The sequence below is a fragment of the Pagrus major genome, chromosome 13, assembly GCF_040436345.1.
Source record: "Pagrus major chromosome 13, Pma_NU_1.0".
Taxonomy (NCBI): Eukaryota; Metazoa; Chordata; class Actinopteri; order Spariformes; family Sparidae; genus Pagrus; species Pagrus major.
In genome coordinates this window covers 7,696,881-7,708,688 of record NC_133227.1, presented here as the reverse complement: position 1 = coordinate 7,708,688, position 11,808 = coordinate 7,696,881, and positions in this window count along the sequence as shown.

Sequence of the window (11,808 nt, the reverse complement as noted above, 5' to 3'; positions counted from 1 at the left end):
AAAAAATCCCTTTGCTTCTTTCTAGAAAAGGACATTTACTGGGGGGTTTTCGTCTTTTTTTTTCTTTTTTCTTTTTTTTTGTTTTTGTTTTTTTGCACTGGCATGCCCATGTTTGTACAAATTCCAATAAGAGTAAAACAGATGTTACAAAAACCAAACTTAGAACAAGCCAATGTTCTATACTGTCAATAGTTTTGGGCTGTTTCAACTTAAAAATGTTTAGTTAATGTTAATGTTGAATAACTAGGTCAAAGTCTTCTTTAAGTCGTGTTTTGTGAAAACAAAATTCAAGGTGACTGATATGATATTTTATTACCGTCACAAATATTACAAACACATTTGAATTCCTTTGACATTTTGACATGACGGCTCAAACCCACAGCAAGTTCCCATCACATATGTTTTTTTAAATGAAGGATCTGAGGGGAGTTTTAACTGAATTCTGGGAAGTCTGCTAAATGTGCTGATGCTGTTTCTTTTAAAGACTTCTTTAATGAGTTGATTGAACTCTGTGCAGTATATTTATCCAACACATGGTTTCAAGACAAATGACTTTGAGTTGAAAAAGGCCATTAACCAAAGATCCAACCAGGAACAAGAGACACTATTGAGAAAAAGTAAAGCCTATAAACACTCATGAACTCTTTCATATTTTTAACAAAAATATCACTGCACAATCCCCAAATGTGTTCATTAAATGGCTGTCTAAAACATTTTATCAATAATTTATTAAAGCAACGCTATGTAAGTTTTAAAGCAATTCTGGAGAAATCCTCATCCCCTCATCCCCAGGTCATCGAATACTGACCCGAGCCACCAGCCTAGCTAGCCCCAGAAAGTTACATAATGTTGCTTTAACTATTGATAAAGCCATTAATTACAACCTATAAGCTGTTTATTAAGGGTCAGAACAGATTATCAGACAATCGTGAGACACAAAATATGAGTGTATAGAATAAAGGAAAAAAGAAGAGGTAACACTACAAAACGGTACACAAAAATATGAGTAGTTACTAATGAAAGAGTGAGGAATGATTTTACTAAGTGGGCCCTCATTTCTTTATGATTACTCCGATGTGGACCAGCATATAAAAGAAAGAAACAGTTATAACTCTTTCCTACATTATACTATATAGATGTAAAACATCAAATCTCAAAGCCGTTTTTTTTCCATGCTGCATAAAGTGGCCTACGTCCTCCTTTCAATAGAGTGAAAGAGCATTTCATTTCATTGACTTGACATTGACTGACTCTGTACACATGCGGTTTATTTGTATTAAGACACCATTAAAAATATCACAGAAATTAAACACTCAAACTCACAATGAAAGGACTGACCATGGCTAAGCTGAGGTGTAAACAGCCTGTTGTTTACAAGCAGAAGCAGATATTGCACATAACTTCTGGGTACAACATAATTCCTGAGAGCATTAATACGCAGAGAGACAGCATCATTCTTCAAAAACTACACGTTGATGACCGTGTTTATTTCTTTGAGTTCCTCAGCCCTTCAAACAGCAGACACTTGGCCTGTGCAGGGAGAAAGACAACAGTCAGAGGCTCTCGAGTAAACACTGACATAAGCTGTGGTATGTTTGGTGGAAACTGTGAGCTTGTCTCTATTTCTGTCTGTGTGTGTTTACATGTGTCTGTGCCAACCTCATGCCAGCGCAGTGTGTCAGCGGGCAGCCCCAGATTGCAGTGGGGGCAGGTGTGTGTCTGATCAGGCACCTCCTGATTCCTTTGCCCCCAGCAGGGCCCCTCGCTGCCCCACAGGGGGCGACATGTGGAGTGAGAGGACCAGGCTACGCCAAAGTGAGGCCGAGGGTCTGTCTGGTAGCTCACTTTCTGTCCACTAGAGGGCAGTGGTGACAAAGGAGCTGAGTCCTCCTGCAACACATCAACAGGGGAGAGGGAACTGTACAGAGTATTTTCCAGCTCATGTATGAGATGATTTGAACCAATCACAGCACGTCTTACACTCAGAGAAAACTGAATTGGATGGAATTTATCAAGCACAAGATTCATTACTATGATTCAGTCTCCAAAATGACGAGGTTATTGAATAGTAGAGAAGATTGTTTCCCTATTATGTTACCAATAACTTTTATTGTATTACCATCAAAAGGAATAACATCATGTTCTAATGGGAAGGAACAACCTCGATTCCTTGAAAAGTTGGGACTGTGGAACTGTGGTTCTTCTAACTTTGCGCATTGCAAGCATCAATGCATAATGCCTGGTGGCTGGTTTGGTTTCACGTAAGAATTGATTTAGCACAGCTGCTCTGTTGTTGTCAGTGGTGCTGGCTCAGGTGTGTGTGAGATGACCAATCAGAGCAGACTGGGTATTCAGTAGGGGTGCCTTAAAGAGACAGGAGCTAAAACAGAGCGTTTCAGTCAGAGGGGGGACACAGTGCTGCAGCACTGGACAGTATGAGAAAAGTGATGTGTTTATTGAGCATTAAAGCATGTAAACCCGTTCTAGTAGTAACCCAAAATAAAATTATGACCCTGAAAATGAGCACAATATGTCTCCTTCAACTCCAGCTGATACATATCCTAAAAAATTATAAGAACCATCCAATGAGTGGACTAATCACTAATCAGCCATAATCGCTCATGAAGCTTAAGGCCACTAACCAAGCTGACATATTTGACGAGCTGGCAGTGAGAACATGTTGGCCCTATCGATATCAGGCCAGCAGAAACTCTACACATCTTCTGTCGCGGACTGAAAACTCATCTGTTCATACTACACCTTGGCCCATTTAATTTCCATGTTTTATTGTTTCTAAATACAGCATTTGAAGCATTTTAGCATATTTGATGAAGATGGTGTGCTGGTTCTTAAAAGTCTTGGGTTGTATCCTCATGGTTGGATAAACTTATTGTAAATAGCTTTCAGCTAAATAAATGTAATGTTACAAACAGTATTTCCTCTTATCTTGTTTTGTGTTATTTCTTATTGCCTGTAAAAGTCAAAGAGGCTATCATGTGAGAAAAATGAAGAGCTTTGCCACTTTTCAGTGCACCTGTCCAGCTCCGTGTCAGTGTAATGAAGTGTTTAGTCAGAAAAACCTGTTTAGGAGTTTCAGGACGATACTCTGAATCGAGAGACCGCAGGCAGTACCAGCAGGGTTCAGACAGGCGACCTGTGGAGACACAGACGTATTTACTGTTTTCCTTTTCACCAATCAAGGCCCCACATGTCTCACATGTCAGTCATTTGTGTGTATGCGAGTGTGTGTGACCTACTCTGTGTGTTGGAGGGATGAGGTGACACTGAAGGGGGGGTCAGCTCGTCCTGTGTTGGCAGGGAGGACAGTGGGAGGCAGTCAGCATCGCCCTGTGTGTTTGTGGCTACCAGAGTCTCCTGTGGGGGGGTCTCTTCGTCACCAATACACAGATACTCTCCAACCTTCATCAATCACACACAACCAAGGGACACACCAACATCTTGAGCAAAAAGTGGAGTTGTCCCCCCAATGACCACAAACTAACTTTGATGGTTACAAATGTACATTTTTTTCCTGTCAAATCTGACCTGACCGGCCTCCACCTCCCCATCACCGGCCCCGCTATCACCCTTGCTGTCCTCCTCTGGTTCCTGGAGGGTTGGGGACCCTTCGCTGTCCTCGCTGCCGTTCTGAGTCGGCGCATCAGCCTGGGTAGAAGTCGTCACACTAAGGTTTGAGAGGGAAGCAGCAGAATTAAAAAACATGCCCTCCTAACTGCCTGACGAGAAGGTTATCAGCCAATCAATCTTCAGCTGATTACACCAGCACGGCCTCTACAGTTACACTCAAGACGAGCACCTGATTAGGCACAAACATTCAGACTGTCCTTGCCTTACCTTTGGGTGCTCTCTCCCTGTTCCTCCCTCTCTCCCTCCATCGCTGCTCATGTGTCCCCCTCCCAGGGTGCCGGATGTTTTATTTTCTCTTAATCCCACCGTTCTTTGACTTTTCCCTCTGCTCCTCCTGTGTGTCCTCCTCCCCTCTGTCTGCCTCTGTGCCATCTCCCCTCCCTCGCTGTGTGTGAAACGGAAACTCCAGGCTTTCAATATTTGATGTGTCTGAATAGCTCACAAGCAGGTTTCTGTAAAGAGTAATCAGGTGAGGGCTCTGATGACTCTGTGGTGGAGTCGGCTTTGGCATAAACAAGCTTCTAAAGACCAACACTGAATACAACTTTCAGCAGATTCAGCAGCTATTTAGTGTCCGACAACTCCATACAGCATCCTGAGAGTATGAATGTATTAGAAGCAAGTGTGTTTGTCTTATTGTTCAAGCAGTAACATATTCAAATTACAGTAAAATACATTTCTTTTGACACTCACAATAAATGTTGACCATGTGATCTTTGTCTTTCCATAACTTTTCTGTTTCGTACAATTATTGGTCGATTCAGAGCTGAAACAACAGAACAATCATTGTTTCCTGATAACCGATTAGTCACGATTTGTCATCTTTTAAGCCAAATGTGTAAATGTTCTACAGTCACAGTCTTGGATCTTTGTTTCATGTGATAGTTAACAGAAAGTTCTTCTATCTTTCAGCTCTGAACAAAGAGAAAGGCAATATTAACATGTCTGGCTTTAGTAGACTTAATTGTGGTGGACATTTTATAGAGCAAACAGTAAATAGATTTATATATTTAGAAAATAATCATCAGGTTATGATAATGAGAATGATTCTTATGATTATCAACATTTAACAGACAAAACATGTGATCATCTTATAGAATGTGATGCATTGCTGTAGATTAAACTACCCAACAGTGTATAACATAGTTAAAATGCTTCTAAAAGGATAAGTTCACTCAAAAAATGAAAATTCAGTGACAATGCATATGAAGTTTTGTGGTCCACCAAACATTCCACAGGAGAACGCTGCAACGCTGTTTTGCTGTGAAGCTCCAGAAATGTTTTGTTGGACTACGACACTCGTGAGTTCAAAATGTTGTTCATGTTTCAAGGTGGCTGGTCTGATGCCTAGAGATTACTTTTATTTTTGATACTTGAGTTACATTTTACTATTCTATACTTCTACTTACAGTTCTAGCGTTTATGATTTAGTGGCCTCCAGCTGTGAGGTTGCAGATTGCAACTAACTGACCATCCCTTGTCTCACCCTCGCCTACAGCAGCCACTCAAAACGTGAAAAACATAAAAGGGCCCACTCTGGAGCCAGTGTGTGCTTTGTGCATTCTGGGCAAAACATGGCAGTGCTACGTGGTGGACCTAAATCCTACACACTGGACCGTTGAGTAGGATTAGGACTTGTACTTGTAATGGAGTATTTTATTAGGTCGTATTGGTAGTTTTACTGAACTAAACTACTGGAAAACTTCTTCCACCACTGTAGCTAACTAGCGAGGATAGATGAGCAACTTTGTGTCAGCCGCAGCTCCGTTTGTGTCATTCTGTACATTGTGTTCATCCAGGACTGCCATCTTGTGCACACAAAAGCCAACATGACTACAATGTAAGTGACTCACTCCTCCAGCAGATGGAGGAAGAGCTTTTGCTTTGTGGCTCTGAAACTGTCAGAGGACAGAACAATGCCAGAGCCACATCACTGCCTCTGTCTTTCTCTCTTTTGTCCATGTTATCCACCAGTTATTTCCATTTAGTTCAGGAGCATCTCTTGCATGAGCTGTTGCCCTTTAACTCTCCATTTCTGTGCTCTAACTTTCTCATTCACGAGTTTCTTCTACAAAAAAAAAGAAAAAAAACTCCACATACTCCTGTGAGACATGATAGGCAGCACACATCAATGAAAGCCATTTTCAACCACAATTATCAACTAAATTATGTGACTTGGGTTTTAATTTCTGGGTCTTTTTGAAGAGCGGTGGAATGTGTGCATGTGTATGTGATTGTGTGAATCTAAATGGTGTGTGTGTGTGTGTGTGTGTGTGTGTGTGTGTGTGTGTGTGTGTGTGTGTGTGTGTGTGTGTGTGTGTGTGTGTGTGTGTGTGTGTGTGTGTGGCATGTGCCAGCGCACTCGCCGATGTGTGCCCGCGCATGTCTTCCTGTAAGTGCGCGGCAGGTAAGGAGTAATTTGAGTGTTTTTATCCTGTATATGTGTGTTTTTTGTGGGAGGAGGGAGGCAGGAACATAAGTGGTCGATGACTCACCAGTCTTTTGTGACAGTGGTGCAGAGAGAGTGCTTTTCACCCATTTCTCTCCCTTGGGGCTTGCATACAAAACAAGAAATAGAGAGAGGATGAAGAAGAAAAGGAGAGGAAGATAGGGTGTTAGGGAGCATTAAGGAGGAGTGTGGTGGTGGGGGGTAATTGAGGGAAAAAAGGGGAGAAGATGTGGATGAGGGTAGAAAGCAGGATAAAAAAAGGAGTAGAGGAGATGAAAGGAGCGAGCAAGAAGACAAGGGTTGCAGAGATCATAAACAAAGGATGCGTTTTCAAGGGAGAGGCCTTCGCAGCTCTGCCTCTGTTGTCCTAATGGCTGGTGAAAGCATGGTTGATGAGGCATAATATGTGGCACAGATTACGTTCAACAATGGTAGCTAAACAGACAACAAAATTCACAAACGTGGGGAGGAGAGAGCCGTGATGACGAGGTTTAGATCTAATTCAAGAAGCTGTTTGAGGTCAGGGGCGACCTAGTACGGAAACTTCAAACATCTTGACTCTTTGAGTTGTTTTCATAGCGAAAGAGAGATCCGATAGATGTTTAAGTTTCAGCTAAACAACATATATATGGATGCAAGTGACAAAACTTGCTGTACATGCTTCAAATTCATATTCTCTGACATGTATTTTGAGAGCATGTTAAGTCGTTTTATGATCTAACACCAACCCTCCATTTTCACCTAGAGGTATCATTTTGCCATATCTCGTGTTTTTCTCTGATATTTTCCACTCTCACAGCAGCTTTTATTTCCTCAGGCCCTGAAAAGCTGGCCAAAATCTGAAAGGAAGAAACCCCATGTTCAGAGACTACAGAACGTCACCTGACTTTCCATGAGGGTGAGTGGGTAGTGACTAAATTTTCATTTTGGGGTAAATTTATCCTTTAAACAATGAAATCAAACTGTATACTTTGACTCTGATAAATGAAACATCCATTAAAGTTACTTACCAATCACAACATCCTTGCATTTTTTCTATAGGCACTGCACAGATTTTCAGTAACAGTTTATCAAATACTGTATATGTTCAGCTAGAGTTCACTGGGTCAGAAATGGCATCCTGGCATGCCTTGGTGGTCTTCGACTCGGAAGTCGTTTAATCACAGATTAAATACCAATTAGCCGCATTTCTCAGTTACTACAGATGTGTGGAAATCAGTTTTTCAAAGCAACATTAGGCGACTGACAGAGCTCCGATGAGGCCAATTCATCTCAAACAGGTGCTCAGGTCAAAAACATTGTAGAATTGCGTAAAATCACATTTACACAGGCTTAAATGTTAAAAAGATAAGTACCGTGATGTTGAGACGGACCAAGAAGGGTAGGAATGATGTGCACAACCTTTGGAGACAGTTTTTTTTTTTAGATGTTGAACCTGAATCCTCTCATAATCTCACAGAGTCGGCGTGCTCAGGAAGAATAAGGAAAGAGGGAAAAACCTTCGAACCAGGCCATTAATACTGTACAAAAACCATGAAGATACTGCTAGTTGCCATGCAACCTAATTCGACCAATTTTTGTATCAGTGTTTGCGATGGTGATGGTAAGTCTTACTTCGGGTGGTGGTTAAGCCATGTGTGAGCACATCCATCCAGCATCAACCAGAACTTTTGCCACGGTTCATCACCGGTTCGGTTCAACACTTTCAGTGTCTAAACATCGGTTTAACTACTATGTAAATGTGAACTCTATACTTTACATGGATATGCATAATAATTTACTGTTTGGCTAATATCACAGTGACATTTGAAGGTAAAGGTTGGGCCAAAGTCCTGCGCTTTAGAAATAAATGGTCATTATTTAATCAGTTTTTGAAGGTCTTGTAGCTGTGTTAATTCAATATTCATAGTTCTAATGGCTGACATTTTTCCTCATGTTCCTGCTTTCTGTATGTGCATGGGCTTCTGGGGGCCTTTACTGATGAATTGCTGTGCTGTCAGACTCTTTTTGTGCCAGGAGCTGGATGTATACCAAATTTTGTGCCTGTGAGAGTTGGAGCCTTTTGAAAAATTCAAATTGCGTTTTAATTATAGCGCAACCACCAGGCAAAATATAACTGATTACTATGAGGACGTAATGTGATCTAAAGCTTGACACACAATTATGCCATTGTGCTGGAAAATTTTAAATATCAATCGTGTGGTATGTCACAGAAATACCGAACAAGAGGATGTAAATATCAGAAGCTCAATGGTGCTCTTTTTGTCCACGGCTTGGCAACAAGGTGTGAAAGAGGACTTTATCAGAGGCGACAGTGTGTGAGCATCCCACTTGTGCGTTTCATCAGACTGGACCTGCTGAGCCACATCTTCAGGTCTCAAACCTCTGAAATCTAACAGGACTTACTGTATCACACAGACTAGATACAGGTGTTAATGCACTACTGTACTGCCAGTCATTTCAAGTGATTTTACTATCAATAAACCATCAACCCTTCAGTTTTGAGATATTTGAAATATTCGATGACTCGCACTACAGCACAGAACAGCTCAGCAGCCGATCTTCATATTGTTGTAATAATGTTTTTAACAAGGAGTACTAAAAACGTCTCACTGAGTCCAGCTGGGACAGATCAGTCCCAGAGCTTCTTAGCAGTGTCTGCTCGATGACAGAAATCGTCTGGTGGGCAGCAGAGATCTGGGGTGAGGTTGACCCCTCGTTGCAATGGATGACATCATGTTACTGAATTAATTTAGTCACCACTGATGTCCACAGTGATTGGCTGACAGGGGAGCGGTCTGTGTCACAATTGGTACAAAAATTACCTACATTGGATTTGATTAGAGTAAATTGGACTAGATCAATCGGTAAAAAATATTTAATAGAATTAAAGTTGAAAAAAATGTTACATTTTTAAAAGTAATTCATTATCTAAAATCTTCAAACAGTGTTCTGGGGACCTTATATTTCCTCTGAGAACAGCTTGTTCTTTCGATTATGGAAAAAATAAATATTTCTGAGTTTGTAAACATGGTCAAACAAATGTGGATCTGAAGTAGTGGAGACTTACACACTTTTAAATCACTGAATTTCTCTTAGACCAGAAGAATCCTACATCATCTTTAGGAGTTCCTCTTCACTTGGCCAGTTAGGAGCAAATTTTAAACTTATGATAGTTTGCTAATACAACCCCAGGAATTTAGGATCTTGTTGCTCTTCTTAGGTCTGTGGAAATAAAAGCCGTTACAAGTGAGCAGCCAGGAAGTATAGTTTCAACATCAGAAGAGATCCCAAAGATGACAAAACATTCAAAATATGTTTCTCCCAGTCATCAGTAAACCTCGTATAGCTTAAACTGGCAATAAACAACTGTGTGTAGTGGTTGTAAAAAGAAATGACACCATCCGTGTATAGATTGGTTCCCTATTTTCCACAAAAATGAAGGTTGAATTAGAGCACAAAGGAAGCGTGTCTGCCATTGCACAACCACAACAGGAAGAGGCATTATTTTCCCCGGTTGCCATATCCAGGTGACAGTGGAACAACTGGAATAACCGTGGAAGCTCTACACTGTAAAAGAAAAAGAACCACGCTGATGGAGGAGCCAAAGGAGGTGAAGAGGGAGAGTGTTAGAAACCGAGGTAAAACAAGAGTGAACAGACGGACATTCACTCGTGTTGTGTCAAAGTCTGTTCCCCCCGCTGATATGTGTTTCCTCCTACCACTGGAACTTGAGATGGTCTAAAACTAGATCAGAAAAGAAGTAAAACCTGCCGACTTATTAATACAACTGGATGTTTTACTCTGCCTTTTCATGGCAGTGAGATCAGGGTTTCTAGGTCAACTTGGGATTCTTGTGTATGTGTTTTGCTTTGGACAGTAGCCAGGCAGCTAACAACTGTGTTTTGCGATAGCGGTGCAAACTGTAAAACCACAGGGAAACGCTTTGAAGAAGCTAAAATCAAAACTTTTATATTAACGATGGATCACATGATTATGTGAATGTAAAAGCAGGTTCTCTTTTTCATCCCACACATTCTTCTTCCTTCTCAAAACCTGCCTAATTTGCCCACAATGCAGTTTGACAGTCGGCGGTCTGGTTGGAGATTCAGAACTGAGGAGTGGGCTGCAAAGGACTGGGAGGCACACTCCTTTCCAACTCCATCCCTCAGATTTTTGTCATTTCAAAAATTGTGGTTTTCAGCCCCAACTGATGCTAACTCTGACTCTGGTCACATTACTTGAGGCAATTTTTGGAGAAACAAAAGATTCACGCAAACTTTTTTCACAAATGCGGATGTATTCCCAAACATTTGTGAAAAGACCTTGAGTTCCCATTTAAGAAAAATAAAAGGATGACACTAGATGTTAAGGAATTTATTATTATTAATTTTTTAATCATTATGCTAAAATCAAATAATTTCCTGCTGACTTGTTATAAATATCGCAAATTGCAATTGGAGCTAATCCTTTGCCTTTTCTCTAGGAGTATTACTACTAGAGTAAGTCTTATAATGACATTGTTGGACTCGTAGTCCTTCTTGACACTTGTTGTGTCCTCTTTGTCCCAGCAGGACAGCCTACTGAGGACCAGTGACCTGTTTTTTAGCTTTAATTATGAAATCAGTGAGGCCACCATGAAAAAACGTAATCACATTCTTACAGTCAGCAAGCAAATGTCCAGCTTGGATATCTACAGAGGGTACAAGCTGTGATTAAAAATCTGAATTCATAACGTGATGTCCAAGAATCACCCAACAAGCTGAGATAACGCCATGAAAGGTACTAGTCCAATCATCTGGTGAGCAAGCTGGCAAGATAACACGCAATTAGAGCATATTGACAGGCTGCTAATCACTGTCAGTGTTTGTACCACTGACAGCATACATAAGGTTTGTTTTGATGCCAGGCGAGCGGCAGCCAGAAGCACTTCAAGGAATTATAGCAGAAGGGCATATTGCCCATGTGAAGTGAGAGTGAGGAGGAGGTGTGGAAACAAGATATGGCAAAACCTATCTACCAAACACCTTTCCAGCGGCTGATTGGCTGGCTCGAGGCAGGAGCGAACATGACTCAATCTTTATCTTGAATGCCAGCAGCTAAATTACTATACAGCTCAAAGAGAATGTGCGTGTGTGTGTGTGTGTGTCTGTGTCTGTGAGTGTGTGCGTGAGTGTGTGGTCCTGCGCAGTAAAGTGTACAGATGGATGACTCATCCACCAATCATGTGACTCATCAATCACTGCAGTTACCATTTCCCTCCCTCCTTCTGAATTTTCCATTCTTGTTATTCCTCCTCTTTTCACTCCCATTCTTGCTGTTTTTTTTCTCATCTTCATTTTGATTGTCTGTGGATTTAATAAACTCCCTCTGTAGGTTTTTTGTTTGCATATTAATGCAGCCGTGACATATACGAGCCGTGCTGTCACTAAGCTTGTCTTGTCTTTGTAACTGCACAATGGAGCGTTCATTGCTATATTTGCTGCTATACAAGTACAACATAGCACTCTCCAAAAAGCCATTAAAAAACTGAACTTTAATAAAATAATTGCTTTTATTTTTTATCATATAGCAAAACTAGTAATCATCATGCTGTTATTTACACATTGCACGGGCATATTTATTTCACACTGTACATATTACAATGCTAAAGGTGACATCAACAACAACACTCTCCTTTTACAAGACAGATGGCTTCACTGTGGACACAG